Source organism: Lontra canadensis, unplaced genomic scaffold, assembly GCF_010015895.1.
Source record: "Lontra canadensis isolate GAN:19392208 unplaced genomic scaffold, GSC_riverotter_1.0 scaffold13, whole genome shotgun sequence".
Taxonomy (NCBI): Eukaryota; Metazoa; Chordata; class Mammalia; order Carnivora; family Mustelidae; genus Lontra; species Lontra canadensis.
The window spans coordinates 13,879,078-13,901,007 of NW_022631007.1; positions in this window are offsets into that span (position 1 = coordinate 13,879,078).

The window sequence follows — 21,930 nt, forward strand, 5'->3', positions numbered from 1 at the left end:
TGTCCTTCTCTTCGAAGGCCATCTTCATCCACTTGCCTTTCTCCTAAGAATTCCAAACTCAGCTTCTTTTGCTGTACCCTAGTCGTTCCCAAAGCGTGGCCCCTGGAGCAACAGCATCAACCAGGAGCCTGTTAGTAATGCCAGTTCTCGGGCCCCACCCCAGACCTACCAAGTCAGAATTTCTGGGGTTGGGGCCCACATGGGCTGAAGCTTGGGGACCATTATTTTGCATCATCTTGTGAAAATGTTCAAATCATTCTCTCTGATTGCTTGTGAGCTCTAGACTCACACACTAACCCCCCCCCACAAGATATCCCCTTTTTTGACATCTCTCAGGGACCTGGACTCCACACATGGAAATAATGTCATCTTTGTGTCTTCCCCCAGCCCTACCCTGCCCCCCACTTCCATCATTACCTCTCTCCATGAACAGCACCCCCACTCTGCCCTTCTTTCTAGGTTCTGCTCATACCTCACATTCCCATGGGTCCTGCCCATCCCTGTTCCCAAAACTACCCCCGTCACCCACCTCACCCCTCTCCCCACCGCCCTTCCCCCGCCGATCTTTCTTCCCATAACACCAGCCACCTTCTACCTATTCACCCGATCACCGTGTTCAGTGTCTGTTGTCTGTCTAGAATGGAATATCCACGAAGGAGGGGTCTTTGTGTGGTTCACTGTGTACCCCAAGCGTCCAGAGTAATGCCTGCCACATCAGAAGCATTCCTTAAATATTTAGATGAATGAATGAATGAATCTATTTAAGTCAGTCCACTTCGCTCACATGCTTATCGTGTTAAGTCAGACTTGGAAAGATGACTACGGCATGACTTCATGAGTTTCACAATCTATTGCTGAGTGGAAAAGTAGATGATAGAACACTGTGCTTAGTAAAATCACCTTTGTTTGCAATGTGCGTGCATAGACACTATGTGTGCGTGGTGACATCCAGCAGGAAAGTCACCAACACATCTGAATGAGTGCCTTCTGGTGATCTCATTCACACCTCCACCTCCCGCATGCAGGTTTCAAGCTGCTGGTCACACCCACCTGCCAAACCCAGATAAATCCTACGTCCAGAACCTCAGCGGCGGCATCTTGTCACCTCCTTTAGCAAACTCACTCTCTACGCCCTTGTTTCCTTCAGGTTCTCCCCTTCCTCCCAGCATGTCCTCCTCCACCTCCCCCAGCCCTCCCTCCAGCTCCCTGGCCTCATCCCCTACCTCTCACCTGCACCGGCCTCTCGAATGCCAGCCTTTTCTCGGGCCTCAACCCAATACTCCTGTTTTTTCCTGGGAAAACCCGTTCTCACTCTTCTTGCTGTGTTGTTCTTCCTGATGAAGTTTATGATCAAACAGCTCAACTCCTGTAAAAGAAACAAACTAAAAACGGTGGGTATGTTTGCTGGGATTATGTGACCTGTATAACCTAATAGGTAAAATCATTTTCTGTTCGAGCATGTGTGTGTCTCTCCATGTGTTTGAGTTATGCTCCTGTTTTAGCTTTTATAGTTTTCTCCGGGCAGGTTTGAGGCATTTCTTGAGTTTATTTAGCTGTTGTATTTTCTTCTTTGCTCTCATGCTGGATTTTCTCTCCTTTTATATCATTTGTCTTATTTGTATATAAAGGGATTGAGATAGATAGATATCAATATATACATTGAGGAAAACCATAATATATATAAACAATGTATACATTGACACATACAACAATATATACTATATATACATATATATTTTTTAATTTCATAAGTGGCTACGTAACTAAGTTCTCTTTTTTATGGCTTTTCCACCAGCTATTTCATGTTTTCCCGATATATAAGCATATCCTTTACAAATAGAGAATGTTTCAGTTTTTCCTTCTAGTACTAATGCCTTTTATTGTTTTCCCTTGTCAAAATGCATGGACCAGTCATTGCAGTGTCGTTAAATAACAGTGAAAACAGAGGGCGTATTTGTCTTATTGTTCCCTTTAATGGGAAATCCTCACATGTTTTCTGATTAAGGAAGGTGCTAGTCTGGGGCCTGAGATACAATATTTTTATTAAGAAAGTATCCATGAAATCCAACTTTATTAAGTAGATATTGCCTTTTGTCAAACTCTTTGTTTTATGACATCTTTGGAGATGACTTTTATACTTTTACCCTTATTTCTATTAACATAATAGATTATATTAATGGGTTTCTTAATACGGACTCAAACCTCACTGTATTTGTTGAATTATTATTGGTGGTAACAAATCATCCCAGAACTTAATGGCTTAAAATAATAATGAAAATTTATTTTCTCATAGTTTCTCCTTTTTAAAGATTTATTTATTTATTTGAGAGAGAAAGAGAGTGGAAGAGCATGCATGTGAGCAGGGGGTTGGTGCAGAGAGGGGCAGAGGAAGAAATTCTCAAGTAGACTCCTTGCTGAGCGTGGAGCCCAACGAGGGCTCAATGTTGTCACCATGAGATCACGACCTGAGCCGAACAAAGAGAAGGATGCTCAACCAACTGACCACCCCAGGCATCTCTATTTTCTTATCGTTTCTGAGGGTTAGAAATTGGGAAGGGGCACCTGGGTGGCTCAGTGTGTTAAGCCTCTGCCTTCAGCTCAGGTCATGATCCCAGGGTCCTGGGATGGAGCCCCGCATCAGGCTCTCTGCTCAGCAGGGAACCTGCTTCCCTCTCACTCTCTGCCTGCCTCTCTGCCTACTTGTGATCTCTGTGTGTCAAATAAATAAATAAAATCTTTAAAAAAAAAAAAGAAAGAAATTGGGGAGCAGGTTGTCCATGTTAACTAGACATTAATCCTCAAAAGCTATTAACATTACGCACACACACCCACACACGTGCACGCGCGCGCACACACACACACACACACACACACACACAGAGTTGGGTATTATGCAACTCCTGATGGAAGAATATATCATCACCTGTTAAAGAACTGAACTCCCATTTGATCAAAACTTGACCCAACTACCAATTAATTTATAGTAAATACAGAAGACAAAAGAACATCATAGGGACATCATAGGGAAACAGTCAGCAAATTGCAGACCACAGGAGATGCTGTGGGACAAACAGTCTCGTTTTCCAAATGTAAATTGTAAAGAGAAGAGAGACAGAGACTGGGAGAGAGAGAGATGTGAGAAAGAGCTATAAGTAAAAACAGATGTGAAAGACTCAGTATTCAACCACAACGTACGGATCTTATGTGGATCCTGACTCAAAGAAAACATTAAAAAAATAATAATAATAAGGAGCCACACCTGGGTGGCAGAGTCAGCTGAATGTCTGATTCTTGGTTTTGGCTCAGGTCATGATCTTGGGGTCTTGAGATCGAGCCCCACATCACGCTTTGTGGTCAGCATGGAATCGGCTTGAGACTCTCCCTTTCCTTCTGCCCCTCCCACTCATTCTCTCTCTCATATAAACAAATCTTTAAAAAACAAATAAATAACTCTTTAAAAATAAGGAAGCAGAAATTTGATCAGTAGCTGACTGTGATCATATTAAGGAACCATTGTGAATTTTTTTACTGTAATATTCATATTTTGATTTTTTTAATTTTTCATTTTTTAGAGAGACTTACTGAGCTGTTAATGGAGGATGGGATACAATGTCTGGGATTTATTTCAAAATTATATGAGAGTGAGTGGTGGACGGAAGTACAGGAACAGCTTTGTTGGCCGTGACTGGTCATTGTTGAATTTGGATAACAGGCACAAGGTTTCATCAACTTCCTCTGTGTGATTTTGTGTGTATGTGACATTTTACCATCTCAAAGGTTTTTAAACATCCTGACACATCATTTTCTTCTATTCTGAGCTGCTCCTTCTCTTGAAAGCCTTACTTCAGTGATGGCATCTCCTTCCCCCCATGGACCTGAACCAGAAAGCTGGGAGACAGCCAGTTCTCTCTTCTCTGCCTCGCTCTGCAGGGTCCATTGAGTTCTGTGTCCTGATGTTTTATATCACCCACATTTTTTTATGGAGGTGAAATTCACATAACCATTTTGATGCGTACCATTCAGGGGTACTTAGTGTATTCATAGCCTTGTGCAACCAACCCCTCCCTCTAGTTCTCAACATTTCATCACACCAGAAAAACACTCTGTACCCATTAAGGACTCACTCCCCATTCTGCCCTCCTCCCAGCCCCTGGTAACCTCAAATCCGTGTCCTGTCTCCATGGATTCGCCTGTTCTGGATGGGTCATAGAAGAAGAATCATGCAGTCGGAGCCTTTTGTGTCTGGCTCCTTTCACTTAGCATCAGGCTGTCAGGGTTCATCCTAGCCATAGCATGCATCAGTCCTTCCCCTACATTTTTATTAATCTTTGCATTTCTTTCCATTGCCCGCACCAATGCTTTACTTCAGGGCTTCCATCTCTCTTTCCCAGGCTGTCTGAACATGCCATGCCCTCCACTGTCTGAAACGACCTCCCTGCCTCCCCAACCCGATTTCCCCACAGCCGCCACAGCGATCGTACATTTCACTAACACTGTCTACTCCCCACGTTAGCCACCTGCCCATCCTCCAGGCTTCACTCCTAGGTCCCCTTCACTCAGGCCCCTCCTACCCGCATTGTTCTTTCTTCTCTCTCGTTCCTTGATCACATTCATTCTGACCATTGTGACGTGGAACACACTCCTTGTCACGGTCACTGCAGCATCGCTTTCTCTAGCCGGATGCCAGGAACAACCAAAAAGCCCATCCAGGGAGGGAGGGGTGGGGTCATGATGTGAAAGCCACCGGAGCAAATGTCACTGGGCTGAAGAACCTGGTACCAGGGGCTCCCTGATGTGAAGCATCGCTTAGAGAGCACTCTTGCCCAAATGAGGGACCAGGCCCTAGTGCCAGGACAAACTCAGCCGAAGGGACGTTCTACAGAACACCTGGCCTGCACACCTTGCCACATGTGAGTGTCGTGAAACACTGGGAAAGGATGAGGGGCAGTTCCAGATTCAAGGCTTCACAGAGGCAGGACAGCCAGGTGAGACGAGACACCCTGGACCAGACCCTGAATCAGGAAAAAAAAAAAAAAAAAAAAAAAAACTGGGAGGACTTACTGGGATAACTGGTGGAATCTGAAGGTGGACCAAACATGAGACAGCAGTGTTACACGGATATTAGGGACTATTTTGGTTTGTCCTTTTTTTAAAGATTTTATTTATGTATTTGCCAGAGAGAGAGAGCACAAAGAGGCAGAGCGGCATGCAGAGGGAGAGGGAGAAGCAGGCTCTTCTCTGAGCAGGCAGCCCGATGAGGGGCTCAATCCCAGGACCCTGGGATCATGACCTGAGCCTAAGGCAGATGCTTAACTGACTGAGCCACCCAGGTGCCCCTAGGGACTGGTTTTATAAACAATGGTTACATTGTGTCCACCGTGTTAAGGCCTAATTTTCTGACCACCCCTCAGTCTGCAGAGCAGGGCTCTTGGGAAAATTCTGTTAATGTCTAACTTTGATTTTAGTAAGGACTAGTGTGCCCTTGACATGATCTAACCCTATAAGCCATCCCACGTGGGTCACGCTGTGGTCTCCCCTTACGATGGGGAGTTTCCAGAATGAGGTCACCCAAACTCCAGGGCCTGTAGAAGCCCGCCCCTACCCTTCTACCTTGCTGGGCCCAGCCTGCTGCTTTTTTTCTCAGCCTCTCCCCTGGGGAGCTGCCGAGGGGAACCAGCCCCCAGCCCAGCTGTGTCGGGCACACAGAGGGCATTTTTGTGCCCTGTCGAGGCTGGACATGACCAGCGTGGCAATCAGGGCTTCGACATGCGACTCCCCCTCTCCCACCTAATTCCCTCGCCTGATCTGGTCCAGGGCCTGCTCACACTGCTTTTCTGATTTCCCAGCCATTGTTCCAGGCCAGGCGGAAGAGAAGCTTCTCCGAGGCTTCCTGGGGTCTGGGAATGTATAATGAAGTCACCAGCCTGCGAAAGAAAAGGCCTCTGTTTCTCAGGGTGATGGGGCTCGAATCCGGGACGTGCGTTATGCTGCTCCATCTTCAGAAATAAAGAGGTGACTGTTAGGAACACGTCATCTGTCCTGGCAGCCCTGAGAGGGGACACTGCATTTCGTGCTCTGTGAGTTCCCTTACGCTTTCCTATCGGCTGCGTGACTGCGTGACCGAACGGTGGGCCGTTGTTCTTCTGCCAAGATGGTGTGAGCCACTCACTTAGAGGAGCCCCGATTTGCGCTTTCCCCCGGGCCTTACGAACCAAGAGGCCAAGGGATCTGCTGGGGAAGAGGACCTCCTGGAGGCCCTCAGGGCCCACTGAGGCTCTTAATCCAAGCCCAGATGACAAGAGAGGTCACCTTGTCTTGGCTCCCGCGGAGGCCGCCACGGGAGCTGTGAGCACAAAGCTGGGATCGTGGTCATAATGAAACCATCACGACAGGCGCTCAGGGCTCACGCCATGCCCGCCAAACAAAGCCAGAGTCAGGGCCAGGCCAGGTCTTGGGGGCACAAAGTGTGCTGCCCATCCCATCGGAGAGAGAGTGGCTGAGAATCCGCCGGCCAAGCCAAGGGCCAAACCCCACAGCAGCTGTCAAGGAAAGGGAGGGTCCAAACCTGGGAGTCTGAGGTGGTCTCACTCAGTTTCTCAACTTGAGTTGGGGCCATCACGAAGTGAATCTGTTAGTTCCAAATCCTGGTTTCCCAAACCAATCAGCGGGAGGGGGAACGCTCCAAAGTTCTGGAACCTTCATTGTGGGAAGAACTCCTGAGGGGCCACTTGAGCTCATGAAATTAGAACCCACACGTGGCCCTTACAACAGCTTCACCAGCTTTTTCCAGGGCGTAGGGAGAGCAGAACCTTATTAACTATTTTAAAAGTATGTCCTTGTCTCATTTTACTTATTTAATTTGTTCCCTTTACATTCCTGTTCCAACCACCCCATCAAGGCAGCCTTGCCCATGGGTGACTATGCATCTTTGAATTTAAACGTATCTTTGAAAAGTGCATATTTCTTGGTGTGTACCCCTATTTTGATTTCTATAAACAAGGTTGCCTTGACCAACTGCCTCTTCTGTTGCTCCTGCCGCTCCGAGTGCTTGAGATACACCCATGCTGCTTAGCCAGCATCTCCGCTGTTTCCAAGCACTGCTCAGAGCTCCGTGGTGTGTGTGTGTCCCTCCCGTTGTACCTCTATCTCCGAAGGGTTGGGAGTTCCAGATGCTTCCATCCCCCCCACACCCAGCCGACATATACACACACATGCACATGCATACACAGAAACACATACAGTTCATGTGTGACTGTGTGTGTGTGTGTGTGTGTGTGTGTGTGTGCGCCCAGAAGCAGGATTCCTTGGTCATACTGGGAATAACCCAGGTTCATCAATTGATGAACCCTGAACTGATGACAGACCTGGAGTCCATCAGCTGAATCTGCCAGATGGCCCCCCACCGAGGATACGTCCATCTACACTCCCACCATCGATGCGCAAGGGCCCCCACACACCATGTTCCAGAATTAACATCATCCTGCTTCTACTTTCCTAATTTTTGCTGGTCTCATAGACTTAAAGTGAAGATTCACTGTAGTTTGAATTTGCATTTTTTTCAAGATTTTATTTATTTATTTGACCGAGAGAGAGAGACAGGGATAGCAACAGAGAGTATAAGCAGGGAGGAGAGAGAGAAGCAGTCTCCCCACTGAGCAGGGAGCCCGATGTAGGACCTAATCCCAGGACTCTGGGATCAAGACCTGAGCTGAAGGCAGATGATTAACTGACTGAGCCACCCAGGTGCTCCAACATTACAAACTTCTTATCTCACTTTTACATATTTTTCTCACTTTATGATGCACCTTTCTAATTACATATTTTTAAATGTTTCTGTTGAGGTATAATTGACATATAACATTAATTTCAGGTGTGTAACATAGTGATTCAATATTTGTGTGTATTGCAAAGTGATCATCACAATAAGTCTGGCTAACATCCATCACTATACATAGTTTAAAAAGACTCTTTTCTTTGTGAAGGACTTTTAAGATCTACTCTCTGAGCAACTTTCAAAAATACAGTATAGTATCATTAACTGTGGTCACCATGCTGTATGTTACATCTCATGACATACTTATTTTATAACCAAAAGTTTGTATTTTTTTACTTCCTTCACCCCTGCTGCCCACCCCCACCCCTGCCTCTGGCAATCGCCAATCTGTTCTTAATGGTGTACTTTTTTTTTAAACAACTTAACTGAGATACAAATCACATACTGTACTATTAAATTGTGTCATTCAATGGTCTTCAGTGTATTCATAGTTGTGCAACCGTCACCACAATCAATTTTAATAACATTTCCATCATCCCCCAAAGAAGCCATGTATCCATTAACAATTCTCCCCACTACCCCCACCCCCGAAGCACCCAGCCCTTAAGCAACTGCTGATATCCTTTCCATCTCCATAGATTTGCCCACTCTGGATATTTCATACAAATGGAATCCTACAACATGTGGCCTTTTGTGTCTGGCTTCTTTCACTTAGCATCATGTTTTCAAGGTTCATTTGTCTTGTAACGTGTGTCAGTACTTTTTTCTTTATTACCAAACAATGTGTATGGCTAGACCACGTTCTGCTTATCCATTCATCAGTTGATGGACATGTGGGGTTGTTTCCACTTAGTGGTTATTATGAATGATGCTGTTGTGAACATTTGTGTTTACAGAATTTTGTGTGGACATATGTGTTTCCTTCTCTTGGGTATTTACATTAAGAGAGGAATCATATGGTGACTCTACGTGTAACATTTTCAGGAACTGCAAAACTGCTTTCCACGGTAGCTGTGCCATTTTACATTCCCACCAGCCATATATGAACATCCCCATTTCTTCACATCTCGCCCACATTTGTTGTATCCGTCTCCTCTATTACAGCCATCCTGGGGGGCTGGAGCACTATCTCCACCGACGGCACTGAGCATCTTGTTGTGTGCTCCTGACCATGTGTGTACCTTCATTGGAGAAATGTCTATTCAGATCCACTGTCCATTTTCAACTTGGTTTATCTTTTAATTATCGAGTTGTGCAAGTTCAGTGTACTTTTTGGACCAAAAGGATAAACTGTTACTTTGATGTAATCACAACAGGCTTATTTTGTTTGAGTTTTGCCTTACATATGGTCTGTGATCCGTTTGTGGAACGTTTCTCTTCTCGATCTGCGCCTCTGTGATGATTTGCTTTGGAGTTCCTGTAGGACTTGGATCATTTTGGTGCCCTCCAGTTTTCTAGGTATCCCATAATATAGCCAAGGAGAAACTGCTATGACTTTATGGCTAATGCTCTCCTACCAAGAACCATTTTGACAGGGCCAGTTGTTTTAGTTGGCCAAATCTGTCTTCAAATAGCTGGGGTCCTAAGTCATGGTTTAGGGACTTGCGTAAAGCATGACTTCGGTGAACCAGCGCCTTGAGATGGCAGCTCTGGTTTCATGTCACGAAGGTTCATGCCCTCCTCCAATGAGCCTGAGACCACGATCTTCCTGGGGGCCCTGAGTGTCCCCACCTGGTGTGATATCAGAGGAGCAGGGCTACGTATATACAGTCTGGATAGTGACGCGTCCCTGTGTGGTCTAGCATCATCTGTCTTTTTATGGATGCAGTATCCAGGTGCTAGGACGTACCTGGCTGGACAGCTGAGGAAAACACACCACCCAAGCCTCAAGATTAAGAAAATGTTACACTTTACAACTGTGTCACTCTATACAATTTTGTTTTATTATGTTTATTAGTCACTATACAGCACGTTATTAGTTTTTGATGTCGTGTTCCATGATTCGTTGTTTGCCTGTAACACACAGTGCTCTATGCAATACAATTTTAAAAGAACATGTACTTATTGCACTAAACCCTTAGGGCCTTCTGATGAAATAGTCAAAGCCCTGTATTGTAATTCTCCCCATTTTAAAGGTGGAGAAACTGAGTGCAGAGGTGGTATGTGATTGCCCGTGACCCCAGAGCTCATGAGTGGTGGATAGAGCTTAGGAAAGACCCCAGCTTTCTCACCTACACTACATAACTGCATTGGTCTGCTAGGACCACCATGACAAGACACCCCAGGGGCTTGAACAATGACTTCTCACCATTCCAGAGGTTGGAAGTCCAAAAGTAAGGTCCAGCAGAGTTTGGTTTCTGGTGAGAACTCTCTGCCTGACCTGTGGATGGCCACTTTGTCCTCCCATAGCCTTTTCTCTGAAGGTGCATGGAGAGGGGAGGAGGGAGAGAGGGAAAGAGTGCACTGGTGTCTCTTGTTATAAGGACACATCCTATCAGATCAGAGCCCCTCCTTTATGATCTCATTTAACCTAAATTACTTCCTAAAAATTGCATCTCCAAATACAGTCACACTGGAGGTCTTACTCTTTAACGTTGGAATCTGGAGGAAACAGGATTCTGCCCTTGGCAATATTGTAACAAATTGCTGCAAACTTAGTGGCTGAAAACAACACAATTGTACTATGTTGCAGTTCTGGAGGGCCAAAGTCAAGGTTTCACCGGTTTCAGCAGAGCTGCGTTCCTTCTGGAAGCTTCCAAGGAGAGGCCATCTCCTTGTCTCTTGCAGCTCCTAGGGGCCACCTGTACTCCCTGGCTCACGACACTTCCTCATGCCGCTGCAGCCTCATGCTCTGTCCTCACATCTCCTTCTCCTGACTCTGATCTCCTGCTTCCCTTGTATAAGGACCTCATGATGACCTTGAGCCCGCTCAAGTACTTCAGGATACTATTACCATCCCTAGATCCTTAACTCAATCCTATCTGCAAAGGGCCTTTTGCCAGGTAAGGTGATACTCAACAGGTTCCAGGGATTAAGAAGTGACCTCTTTGGGAGCGTATTCAGCCCCCAATGTTCACTTAACTCCCCTAGATTGCATCTTCCTTTCTATAAAATGAGGAAGTAGAACAAAAAGATTCCTAAGACCCTCGCAGACTCTCTTCCGCTGTGGCTCGTGGTTAGCCTGTTTAGAAGAGCAATTTCTGGTTTGCTTCCTGTATACCTGTCACCTGCTGACCATGCTCCCCTAGCTTAGAGCACAAATGAGGTTACATATCTGTTAGATCATAGCGCTTCTCCTCTTCCTTAGAACACCTCCCTCTCTCAAAACTTCGGCTCATCAGCATTATTTTCCAATTTTAGGAAAACCAAAATGAACTCATTTTGCTCAAATATTAGGCAACATTGCATTTTTCAGAATTTCTCACTTTTTCTGCAGACATTAATCAGATTAGGTATGTATCCATTCATTCATTCCACAGATATTTACTAACATCTGTGTGCCAAGCACTGTGCTCCTTTGCAAGGATGCTCCTAAGTCAACATGGGTAGTAAGAAAAAAAAAAAAAACAATGGGGATTCAGGACACCTGTTTCCTGTTGCCTGGATACCTCATCTATAAAAAGATAGATGATGGTAATGATGACACTGGATCACTTAAGGACTCATCACTATTCAGGACACCTTCAATTCTGAAAATGGCAGGAAACACAGTTCAAATGAAGAGACTCCAGGGAAAAGCTCCCTGCCTTGTCCAGAGGTGTGGGCAGGGTTAGGAGACCACCCAAGGGATGATGGGGAACCCAGAGCCCTGTTACAATGGCCAGTGCTACCATCCCCAGGGACAAGGGAACCAGGTGAGACTTGGAACCACAGAGGTGGGAGCTGTCATCACAAGAGGTCAGAGCTATGGTCAGAGATGAGGTGTCAAAGTAGACAGTGGGTGGGTGGCAAGAAGTACCCCAGCCCGTCTCTCTTCCTGCCCATTCATCTTATGCCAGTGATCAAAGCCAATCAGAAGGGACCCCTGGAGATGTAGCCATGGGGGTTAGTCTCTGGGGGCACAGAGAGGGCAGAGAAAAGCCGAGAAAGGATCTTGCTAGGTTGGGTAGAGGGAAAGAACCAAGGAGAACCAGCTTTCCAGCAAGTCACTCACCAGCTCTGGTTTTTGTTTCCCTCACCTAAAAATGAACCAGAGAACTGGAGTCTACTAGGTGAAGGGTGGTATCCCCATTTATTTCAATTTTAATAATCTATGGTTCGAGCTACAGACATAAAGTAGAAATATAGAGATATGATCTATATTCAACCGCCACCAAGCCATATGTTTGTTTTCTGTAAATATATAAAATACCGTGAAGACGTGGCTTTCCAGGCACCAATATGTATAAATATATCAACAGGGCTTCCCTCAGCACACATAATTCATAGCTGACTTGCACAGAGTTAAGAGGAAAATCAACAAATAAGAGCATATTCTAGCATTCGGTCTGGCCTGATTGGGGTGGAGGAGGGGTTTTCAAACTTCCTTGGGATTTTAATCTTTACATGAACAGCTGTCATAAAAATAAGAAAGCTTGGGGAACACCATGCACTCTCACAGAAGCCTTCTCTCCTTCCGAGCCATAAATTCATTGAGGAGACAGACAGATAGCACTGTGTCCATGAGCCCAAGAGGAAGACTCCACTGAGAGCCTGGGCCTCCCCGGGGACACAGAGGGAGAGGAAGCCTCTCAGCTTGTGTCCCAGATACCGCAGTGGCAGCTGACGGTCGCTAGCACAGCGCTCTTTCAATCTGGCTGATCATCTAATAATACCTTTGAACAGAAAGAGACAGCCACTGGCAACAAATGAAAATACTGCAATGCGTTCAGAGAGCAGAAGGGAAGCCAGGCTTCCGCTGTGTGCGGACACTCAGCCCTTAGCTTGGGGCTGCTGCCCTTGCGAGAAGTCACCCCCTTGACTGGCTCTGGTGGGGGGACATCTCCTTCCTCGTCATGGCAGTGAGGGGGTCCCTGACCCTCTCCTGGTACCGTGGCCAGCTTTCAAGAGGAGAATAGCAACAATTGTCTGAAAGGCATCTGTTGTTAGATCAAAAATGAACACGTGCAAGGAAATTTCTGGAAGAACACACAGGCAACAGTGTACTACTCCCTGAGGAATAATAGGAATTCCCCCTGGGAAGGAGAATTGAAGTCTTGGGGTAGGAAGAAGAATTCTGTCTTTACTACGTATCCTTTAGTTCTGTCTAAACCTTTGACTCATGCATGTGTATCTTTTTAAATTAAAAACCACTGTCCTAGGGGGTCCAACCATTCTACAAGCTCTGGTCCTGTTTGCGATGAGAAGTCCTTTGCCACAAAATGGTTTGCAGAGTATCCCTGATGTGTTTGCACATATCACTCAACCCTGGGGAAGCTATGAGGAATGGGTTTGCTTAGAATTCATAGAATCAAAGTAAACAAAACCGAAAGGCTCTAAAATATCCGAAGAAGGCCCCCCTCTGCATGCCCTGACCGGCATTTGGCGTGATTAGCTCACACCGGTGACTGATGCCATCCAGACGGGGTGCAGGGTCCTACGATCAGCTGATGGGGAGAATGGATGTTTCTCTTTGCAGGAGAGGACATTGCTGTGGACAGCATGGCCATTGCCAGGTCTTCCTATTTATCAGAAACCTCCACTGGTGGATGCCTTTTGGTTTTCATCAACCCCTGTCTGCCTTTTTCCCAGAAAGCAGAAAGAAAGCAGAGAAAACCTCTGTGAGCCTGCGCTAGCCTGGGATCTGGAAGTGATCAAGCACCCTTTCCACACCTTATGACTCAGGGATGCTCCCCAAGGGGGCAGAACTGAACATCTCCAAAAGCCATGATTTTGGAAAGACACAACCTTGACCATTTAACCTTCAGACCCAGCCTATGATGACCTGCGCTCTGGGGTTCTCGATCTCTACTGCCAGCTCTCAGAGACCCTCTTGGTGCTTTGTTCCCAACTCAGCATGTCAACCACATCCTTTTTTCCAAGCTGTGGAATTTGTCTTCTCCCCAGTTCCAGATGCTACCACCCCTTGAAGCAAAAGGTCGAGATCCCTTGTGTTCCCCAGCTCCAGCTAATCTGCCGAGAAGAAGTCACTGGAAGTGAATTAGAAATGTTAAGGAAATAGAATGTGGAAAGAAGTCTGGAAAAAATTAACCAAGAAACTGTTGCAAAACCATCTTTGTGGTGAACAAAATTACCAACACTCAAAACTTTGTAGGCTTTCACTATCAACAAAACTGCTGTCTCGACCAAATGGCCATGTTGACCCCCCTTTGCTTTCTTCCAAACTGCTTTCATGCAAATACTTTTCAACTTTATCACTTGCTGCCCTGTCCCTCAACCAGCTCTTGAACCTGACCTGGTGGCACCACACTTTTACTCAGAACGTTGTCTCCCCGCCCCCACACCTTCCCTGCCATGAGGCGTTGTCATGAGGTCAGGCATGAACCAGAGACTGGGGAGACTCCATTGTTTTTAGGAACACCTGCACACCACTTGGCAAGGGGTCAAAGACATTCATAAACTTTTGGTCAATGAAGACCACCAGCTAGAGGACCGTGTGTGCAAGAAACATGGAATGGTTCCCCTTTTGCCCACCTATACCCATCTACACCCACCCTGCCTCAAGCTGGGGTAAGGACATATCTGAGGCCCTGTGATCTCCTGGCCCTGCAGCCTTCCTCCAGCCCCTTAATAAAAGCTCTGCTTTCACTCCACTAAGCTCTCCTACAACCAACACCCATCCTACCACTGTCCCATGACTTGCTTGATTTCCCTCATTTTGATATTCTCCAGTTCTACGATTCCAAAGATGACCATCAAGATACCGCCACACCTGGGCTAGGTCCTCACATGCAGTGTCCCACGTGGGATATTTTCGTCCTACAGAACCTTGCTCAACTTGGGGGATGAGCCCCAGAATGAGGATTTTCTGAAGTCACATTTGGGGCAGCCTGGGTAGGTCAATGCCATCTGGTACAGCTCCCTTTCCCTCTGGCACATAACTGTTATCTAGGTTTGGAATTGTTCTTTATGAACTGAAAGCCAGGGGTTGGAATTTGGAAAGAAAGGGAAATAGAAGACAACATTACTGGTTGGAGGATTTCGGACACACAGACAACCTGAGACAACCTGAGACCTCTCGGCTGGTGTGTTTCTCTTGGCTGCAACCCCAGCCCGCACCCCTTTCACACCCCTAGTCTTTAATTCTACATCTCAGTGGTATTACTGAAGATTAGTGTGCTTGTAAGCTGGGCATACTGACTAGCTTCGGCCAAAGGGAGTACCTGAGGAAGAGTAATGGTTTTGAGTCCTCGGAGGAGGGGCTGTTCAATCCGAGTGTAGGAAAGGTGGGGCACAGCTGAAATCACCAGAACCAAGGTTCATGGGTCATATGTTTGTCATCTCAGTGTGTCTGCTGCTCAACCTCATGCCCTCTCATCCTGGACGGCTTTCCCCCATGGCTGGAGACATGGGGGCCAGCACCTAGCACACTGGCTATCTTGGGTTCCCTGCTGGCAGAGACAGACTCCTTGGTTCAGTTCCTCCCAGCAGACTGGGTCTGTGAATCAGTGTTTGTTAGCTCCTGACGCTGACTTTCCTAACTCCGAGGACTCAAGTCCACCACACACTGGAAAGGAAATGCTGTCACAGCAGAGAAGTGGACAGAAGGAACAGCACACTTTATGTAATAATAGCAAGCATAGCCATGAGCGGAATAGGGAATTTTTGTTGGCTAAGGTGGGGCGGGTTCCGAGGGTGGACAGTAGTGCTTTTCACTGGAATTGTCGGCATCTGGAATTATGCCTGGAGGCTTTTGTACACTGTGGTGGGCAGAATTACCATCCCCGAAGATGTCCACATCTTATCCCTCGTGCCTGGGATTGCTACATTACACAGAAAAGGGGAATTGACATTGCTCATCAGCTGACCTTAAAATGGGAAGATTATCCTGGATTATCTGAGTACGACCAGTATAATCACCAGGATCCTTAAATATGAACAAGGGAAGCAGGAGAGTCCGGGCCAGGATGATGCCACCTGAACAGTGAGTGATGGGACATTGCCGGCTTTGGGGACAAGTGAGGACCTGGCACAAGGCAAAGGGGCAGGGCCTCTGGGAGTTGGAAGGGGGTAAGAAGACGGATCTCCCCTGGAGCCCTCAGAAGGATCACAGCCTCGTCAACACCTCAATTTTAACCAGGGAGACCCATTTTGGATTTCTGACTTGTAGAACTGTCCGATAAAGAGCGTGTGTTGCTTCACACCACTGAGTTTGCGATCATCAGTTACACCAGCACCAGGAAACTAACACATGAAGTAATGGGCTAGTAGGGAAGATTTTGGCTTGGGGAGAAGCAGATAAGAGAGCAGGAAGAGTAATAGGGTCTGTGCTCCTTTCTGCAGCCCATGCCCTTTGAAGAGGTTTGAGCCCCTATGTTTGAAGGATTTGGACTGGGAGTTGATGGAGTTGCTTTCAGGAAACAGCCCTGTGAGCCTCTGCCCATCAAGGGACCACCTGACAGAGCTAGTGCTGAAATGTGGGGAAAGGCCCTTCTCCTCACCTTCATCTTCTTTCCCCTTCTACCCTTGGCACATGAAGAACCATCTTCATCGGACATATCCAAGGTGGAAGCCTTGGCATTGGTATATCTCTTACCATGATGGAAACCATCAGCTAAGGGAGCTAGGAGGTCTCCCTGGAGCAGCAGCCAATGGGTAGGGGCCACAGCAGAATGGAAAAAGAAAGAGGAAGGCACATGTGCACAAAATCTTGTAAATTTAAGACCTTCTCATAGAGCTGTTCCACATAACCAGTAGCCAAGCCCCAGTTAGGAAGTACTAGAGTTATTCCTTCCTTCTGTTTTCACATTAAGTCTGCTCAGCTCATAAAAGACACAGACACCAGCCAAAAACAGGAAAACTAGGAGCATGCTAAGAAGATCCTGAACACTCGCCCTGACTTACTTTCTTGTTCTTTATGACCTGGATCTCATGCTGAACCCCTATACTCTTGAAGTCATTATCCCAAGTTCAATACTGTCTTTCAATATTTATGAATGGAGTTTAAGTCCTTGGCCACCCCATCATCTGATTCTTGGCTTTCTCCAGTGATGCCTTGAGTGAGAATCTCTCTGCTTCCCCAGCACAATTCCCTGTCCTCCTGGCTTCACTAGTGTCCCAGTCAGGCAAGCCTGACCCTCCCACAAAATGAAGTAACAAGTGGGCTTTGATGCAGATATTGGTCATGACCTCAGTGTCTGAAACCCTCAGAAAAATTGAGGAAAAAATTCCCCAAATTCAAAATAGTCTAGTTTTTTCTCCTTCTCCGACAATGACTGAAATTATAAAAATGTCTCATTTTAACCTGGTATGTTCATCAGTGCTCTTCAACTGTCATGAACCAACTCCAACCCTATGATGTAGAGATAGATTAATATGTATCTGTGTAAAATATATCTCTGTAATTCTGTTTCCTGAATCCAGTGCTCCAAGGCTACACCTGGCTTTGTGATGTCAGAACTGATCAATGACAAAAAGCTTATGCTGGTGGAGTATGAATATTTTGGTTCCTTTCTGCATCCCTATCCCTCCCATCCTTATCAGAAGCCACTCCAGAACAATTTTCCATTGTGGTGGTGAGCGGGGAGATAGGTGAGCGTCTGCCTCGATCAGGCTCTGCCGCATGTGTTCCCATATGAGTTCTGGTTTATTCCCCACTCCATTGGCACTAACCCCTCTCCCTGGCCTCCCAAAGGGCAAAGTAGACATTCTTTCCTGGTGCAATAACCGTGAACTTTACCCAGGTCATCTCCAATCAGAAGGAAAGAATGTTCTTCTACCCATGAAAGGAGTATGGCATTTTCTTCCACCCATGGATCACTGCTCAGTAGATTTCTATTAGAAACTTGACATTCCTTAGCAACTCCCTAGCAACAAAAGCTCACCTGAAATTTCATAAAGCTTTCCAGAAATTGTTTTCTAAAAGGATTCATTCCCTCCCAACATTTTTACCCTCAAGGAAATAATTTCTCTTTATTGCTTTTCCTGATCACAAAAGTAATATGGACTTGTTTTAGAAAATTCAAGCAATATACAGATATAAAAGTAAGAATTCCTGGCTTGTACCACTCTCATCCCTGCCCCCTGTCCCCTGCCAAGAACATCTCCTAACAAACATTATTAAACAAGGTTGGTTGGTTATTGTTTTCAAATGAAGTTCAAGTTACTTTCCTGGGCAATAAGTAACAAAACTCTGTCTAGGTGTCAAAATAGAAAGAGACTTTCCTTTCTTTTTAAGGAAGTTACCACTAGTTCTGCATTGTTTCCCTTTCATTCCTAAACAATAAAAGTTCGCTTTATCCTGAATTTCATCTTTCTAGCCACTATATCGAATGAGGATAAACCAGGAAGAGATTGAGGAAAGCACAGACTCTGCTGAAAGACCCAATAAACCGGGTTATAGTGTTAGGTATAGACATGGAAATAATTACAGTGAAGGACAAAGAAGAGGTGGTTATTGAGTAGCGAGCTCACCAATAAGATAAGCCGGAAACTTCTGAGCATGAAAATAACCAAGGTGCTTTATAAAGGAAAAGTGACCTTGACCTCATGTACATCCTAAACAGTTCAGAGTTGTTCTTTTTCTAACTGTGGGAAGTCTGAGCCAGCAGGATTTCATACAAACTGGCACTGCGGAAATATGTGTAATATATTAGGGTCTGGGCTCTGTCTTTAGAAAAGTTTAGCATCCTAACTCCAATTTTCTGCATCCAAAGTAAGTCAGTATCCTAAAATAAGGTCATTTATCCTCCGTGGCATAGACAAGATTAAAATAATGCTTCTGTGATCATAGATTGCTCAAGAGAAAGAAAAAAACCTGCATCCTGACAGTCGTTGATATATTCAAGAAATATTACTAAGTGTAAATTTTTGTGTGAAGCCTGCCACCCAGATGTGTGAGAATAATGTGTGTGAATCTTGCAAAACAAAAGAAAGAATAAATCCTTGACCAGACCCATTGCTAGGCTTTGAAGATGCCATGATTAATAAGAAGAGACAAGGAAGCAACTATTAGTCCCACGAAGTGCATGCCATGGTCATGGAGAGCATCTGTGAGGGTGAGGAGTGTATCCTAAAGGGAAGCATACACTAAGAGAATGTGAAAACCTCAAATATGTCAAGGAACATTTTCTTATTAGGAACAGCTACGAGTCCCTCTTCAAATTACCCACAAAGCAATTTTTCACTTAAAAAAAAAAAAAAGACTTGATCTGTGTTAGTTTCCCACAGCCGCTATAACAAATGACCACACACTGAGTGACTTAGAGCAGGAGGAATGCATGCTCTCACAGTTCAGGCGGGGGGAAGCCCAAAGTCAAGGTGTCAGCAGGGCCATGCCCTCTCCAAAGGCTCTAGAGGAGGGTCATTCCTCACCTCTTCCAGTTTCCGGTGGTGCTGGCAGTCCTGGTGGTCCCTGGCTTGTACACTTCAGATGGTGTCCATCTCTGCATGGCTTTCTGTGTCCGAGCCTCCCTGCTGTTGAGGACAACAGTCCTCTTGGATTTAGGGCCTGCACTCGCTCTTCCAGTAGAACCTCATCTTAGCTCAGTTACATCAGCAAAGACTATTTCCAAAGAAGGTCACACTCACAGGTTCCAGTGGACATTAATTTGGGATAACCGTGTTCTACCGCATACCATTTTATAACTGTTAGAAGGGAGTGTTTGTTTCAAATTACCATCTGAACGTCACAGGCAAGCAAGCTTGTGATCTATTTTTGGTTGGTTCTTTGATTGGAATCATTTCTCACACACAGAAATACTTCCAGGTAAGGAGCCACCGTGATCCGCTTAAAGTCAGCTAATTTTCCGAAGGACCGCAGACCCTGAAAAACAGGGTCTCGGAAGTGAGGAGCCTTTGGGCTTGAGCTGTGTTTCTGTCACAGGCTGACCAACCAGACCCATTTGCCCTGGTCTTTCCAGCTTCCGTAATGAAGTGCTGCATTCCAGGAACCCCACAGCACCACCCAGAGTGGAACAGCTCGTCGCCTCACCAAGCCTACGGAAAAGCAACACGGCTTTGCGAATGTCAGGACTTTACCAGAATGGGAGCCACACTCTGGAAAAGCCGTCCTCCAGCTCTGCTCCGAAAATGTGCTTCTGTTCAATCAGCCGTTTAGAAGGGGGACTGGAATCTTGGTCTGAGAATCCACACGGGGTCGGCCCTGAATAAGCCGTCTTAGCAGATCCTCCAGTTCTCTCTTCCTCTGCCATAACCCACCTCAGAAGCCACAGAAGGAACCCGCTGCCCAACCTGCAACCGGCTAAGCATCCCTGTGCCCTCCATTTCTGAGCCAGTCCCAGTAGGGACCCGTGCAACCTCGCCCTGCTGGGGGAGGGGGCCAGCACTGTTGTCACTCTCCCAGGAGACCTCTCCACCACCCCTTCAGCACCCTGGTTTCCTGATTCAAACTCAAGTTCCCTGCTCAGTCCTAGGTCTGTGTCTGAGTTCCACCTGGTCTCAGGGCCTGAGAGCCTACAGAGATTTGCCGATCTACTTCCTGCCAGCTGCTACCACCTACTCATCTCTGGACAGGTTGAAGGCCACGCCTTGGACTCTCTAGCCCCACAGTCCTCCAAACTCCAGCTCCAGGGGCAATGTCTTACCTCCTCAGATGGCCTCAGAGGACAGCACGGTTCCCAATCCCTTCCAATCCCTTCGGAGCCCAGGGTTCCCAGAATCCAGTCCCAGGCACATCCGGAACCAGTCAACTGTCTCCCTTCTCCTCCTTCTGTCTTACTGACTAGGAATCCTTCCCAACCCCTGACTCCAGCATGAATCCACCGTGGGAGGGGCAGGCCGACTTCGGATATTGTGAGCAGTTCCGAGGTCTCAATTCCCACCAGCTAGACCCTGAACCTTCAGTGTCTCAAGGAACCTCTACTTTCCCACATGTTGCCCATAAAATAATCCTTAGTGCAATGCAAGGATTTGTAAATTTCTAGGGAAGCAAAGGACACAGATCTTAAGGACACAGAGCTGAGGGCAAAAACAGCATTGTGTGTTTAGGAGGGACTGTAAACCCTGTTAAGGAGGAGCTGGAGCCCTGAGCCCTGACCCCTTCCTTCTGCTGGGACTACCCATCCCCATGTTGTCCATCTGCATGGCCGCTCTGTGAGCATCCAAGTTCATAGCTTATGACCCTGGGAGGCTGACGCAAGGCAGGCTAAAGAGGTAAGTGTGGGGAGGAAGACCCTGAGGACCTATGAGTGTACTTCATTCCTGGTGTTAAAAAGGATGCTTTTAATCCAAAAATTTAACAAGATGATGATGATGATGATGATGATGATGATGATGATGTGTGTGTGTGTGTGTGTGTGTGTCTAATAAGTGAATTTCCTTTGTTGCTTAAGCTGCTCATGCAACTATCTGGGCTCTGCAGCCAAAATTCCTCAGTAATACAAGTAATTGAGAAAGACCAGCATTGATCAATTAACAATCAGAATTTCCCATCAATACTTTCAAGAACTTCTGTAAAGTGCATCTAAATTGTGAACAAATTAATTTGGAAGCAAGGAAACAGGTATTTATTTTCCTTGAAATTATTTACTACTCTGATCTAGCTTTCTCAGCATTGGCAAATTAGTAAATTTAATCTATTTTGTTTATTATACACAAGCAACCACAGACCGATTGCACGAGGGAGATTGCTATTTTTACGGTAATAGCCTTTGACCTTTTGGCATTCTGAATTTCTTGCAGAATGTGCCAGTCTTTCTCGACCCTGGGGTGGCCACGTCTCCAGTTGCCTAAATTTCAAGCCTCATTTTTGTTTTGTTTGTTTTTTCAACCACAATAGGAACAAGTATACCTGATCTCTTGTCCAGAATATAGCAGGAAGGAGGAAATTGGCTAAAAAGAAATTCGGTGAATTCCTTGTGTCTGTGTGGGCATGCACAGTGCCCCACCATACACATCAACCCCATTCCTGCTGTCTTCCAGGCCCTGTGCCTACTGCTGGGTACTCAGAGAAAACTGGGACAGTGTCTCAGCCCTCCAGGAGGCTCACAGGGTCATCAGGAAGAAGGACAGGTAGCCAGGAACCACGATGCCATGTG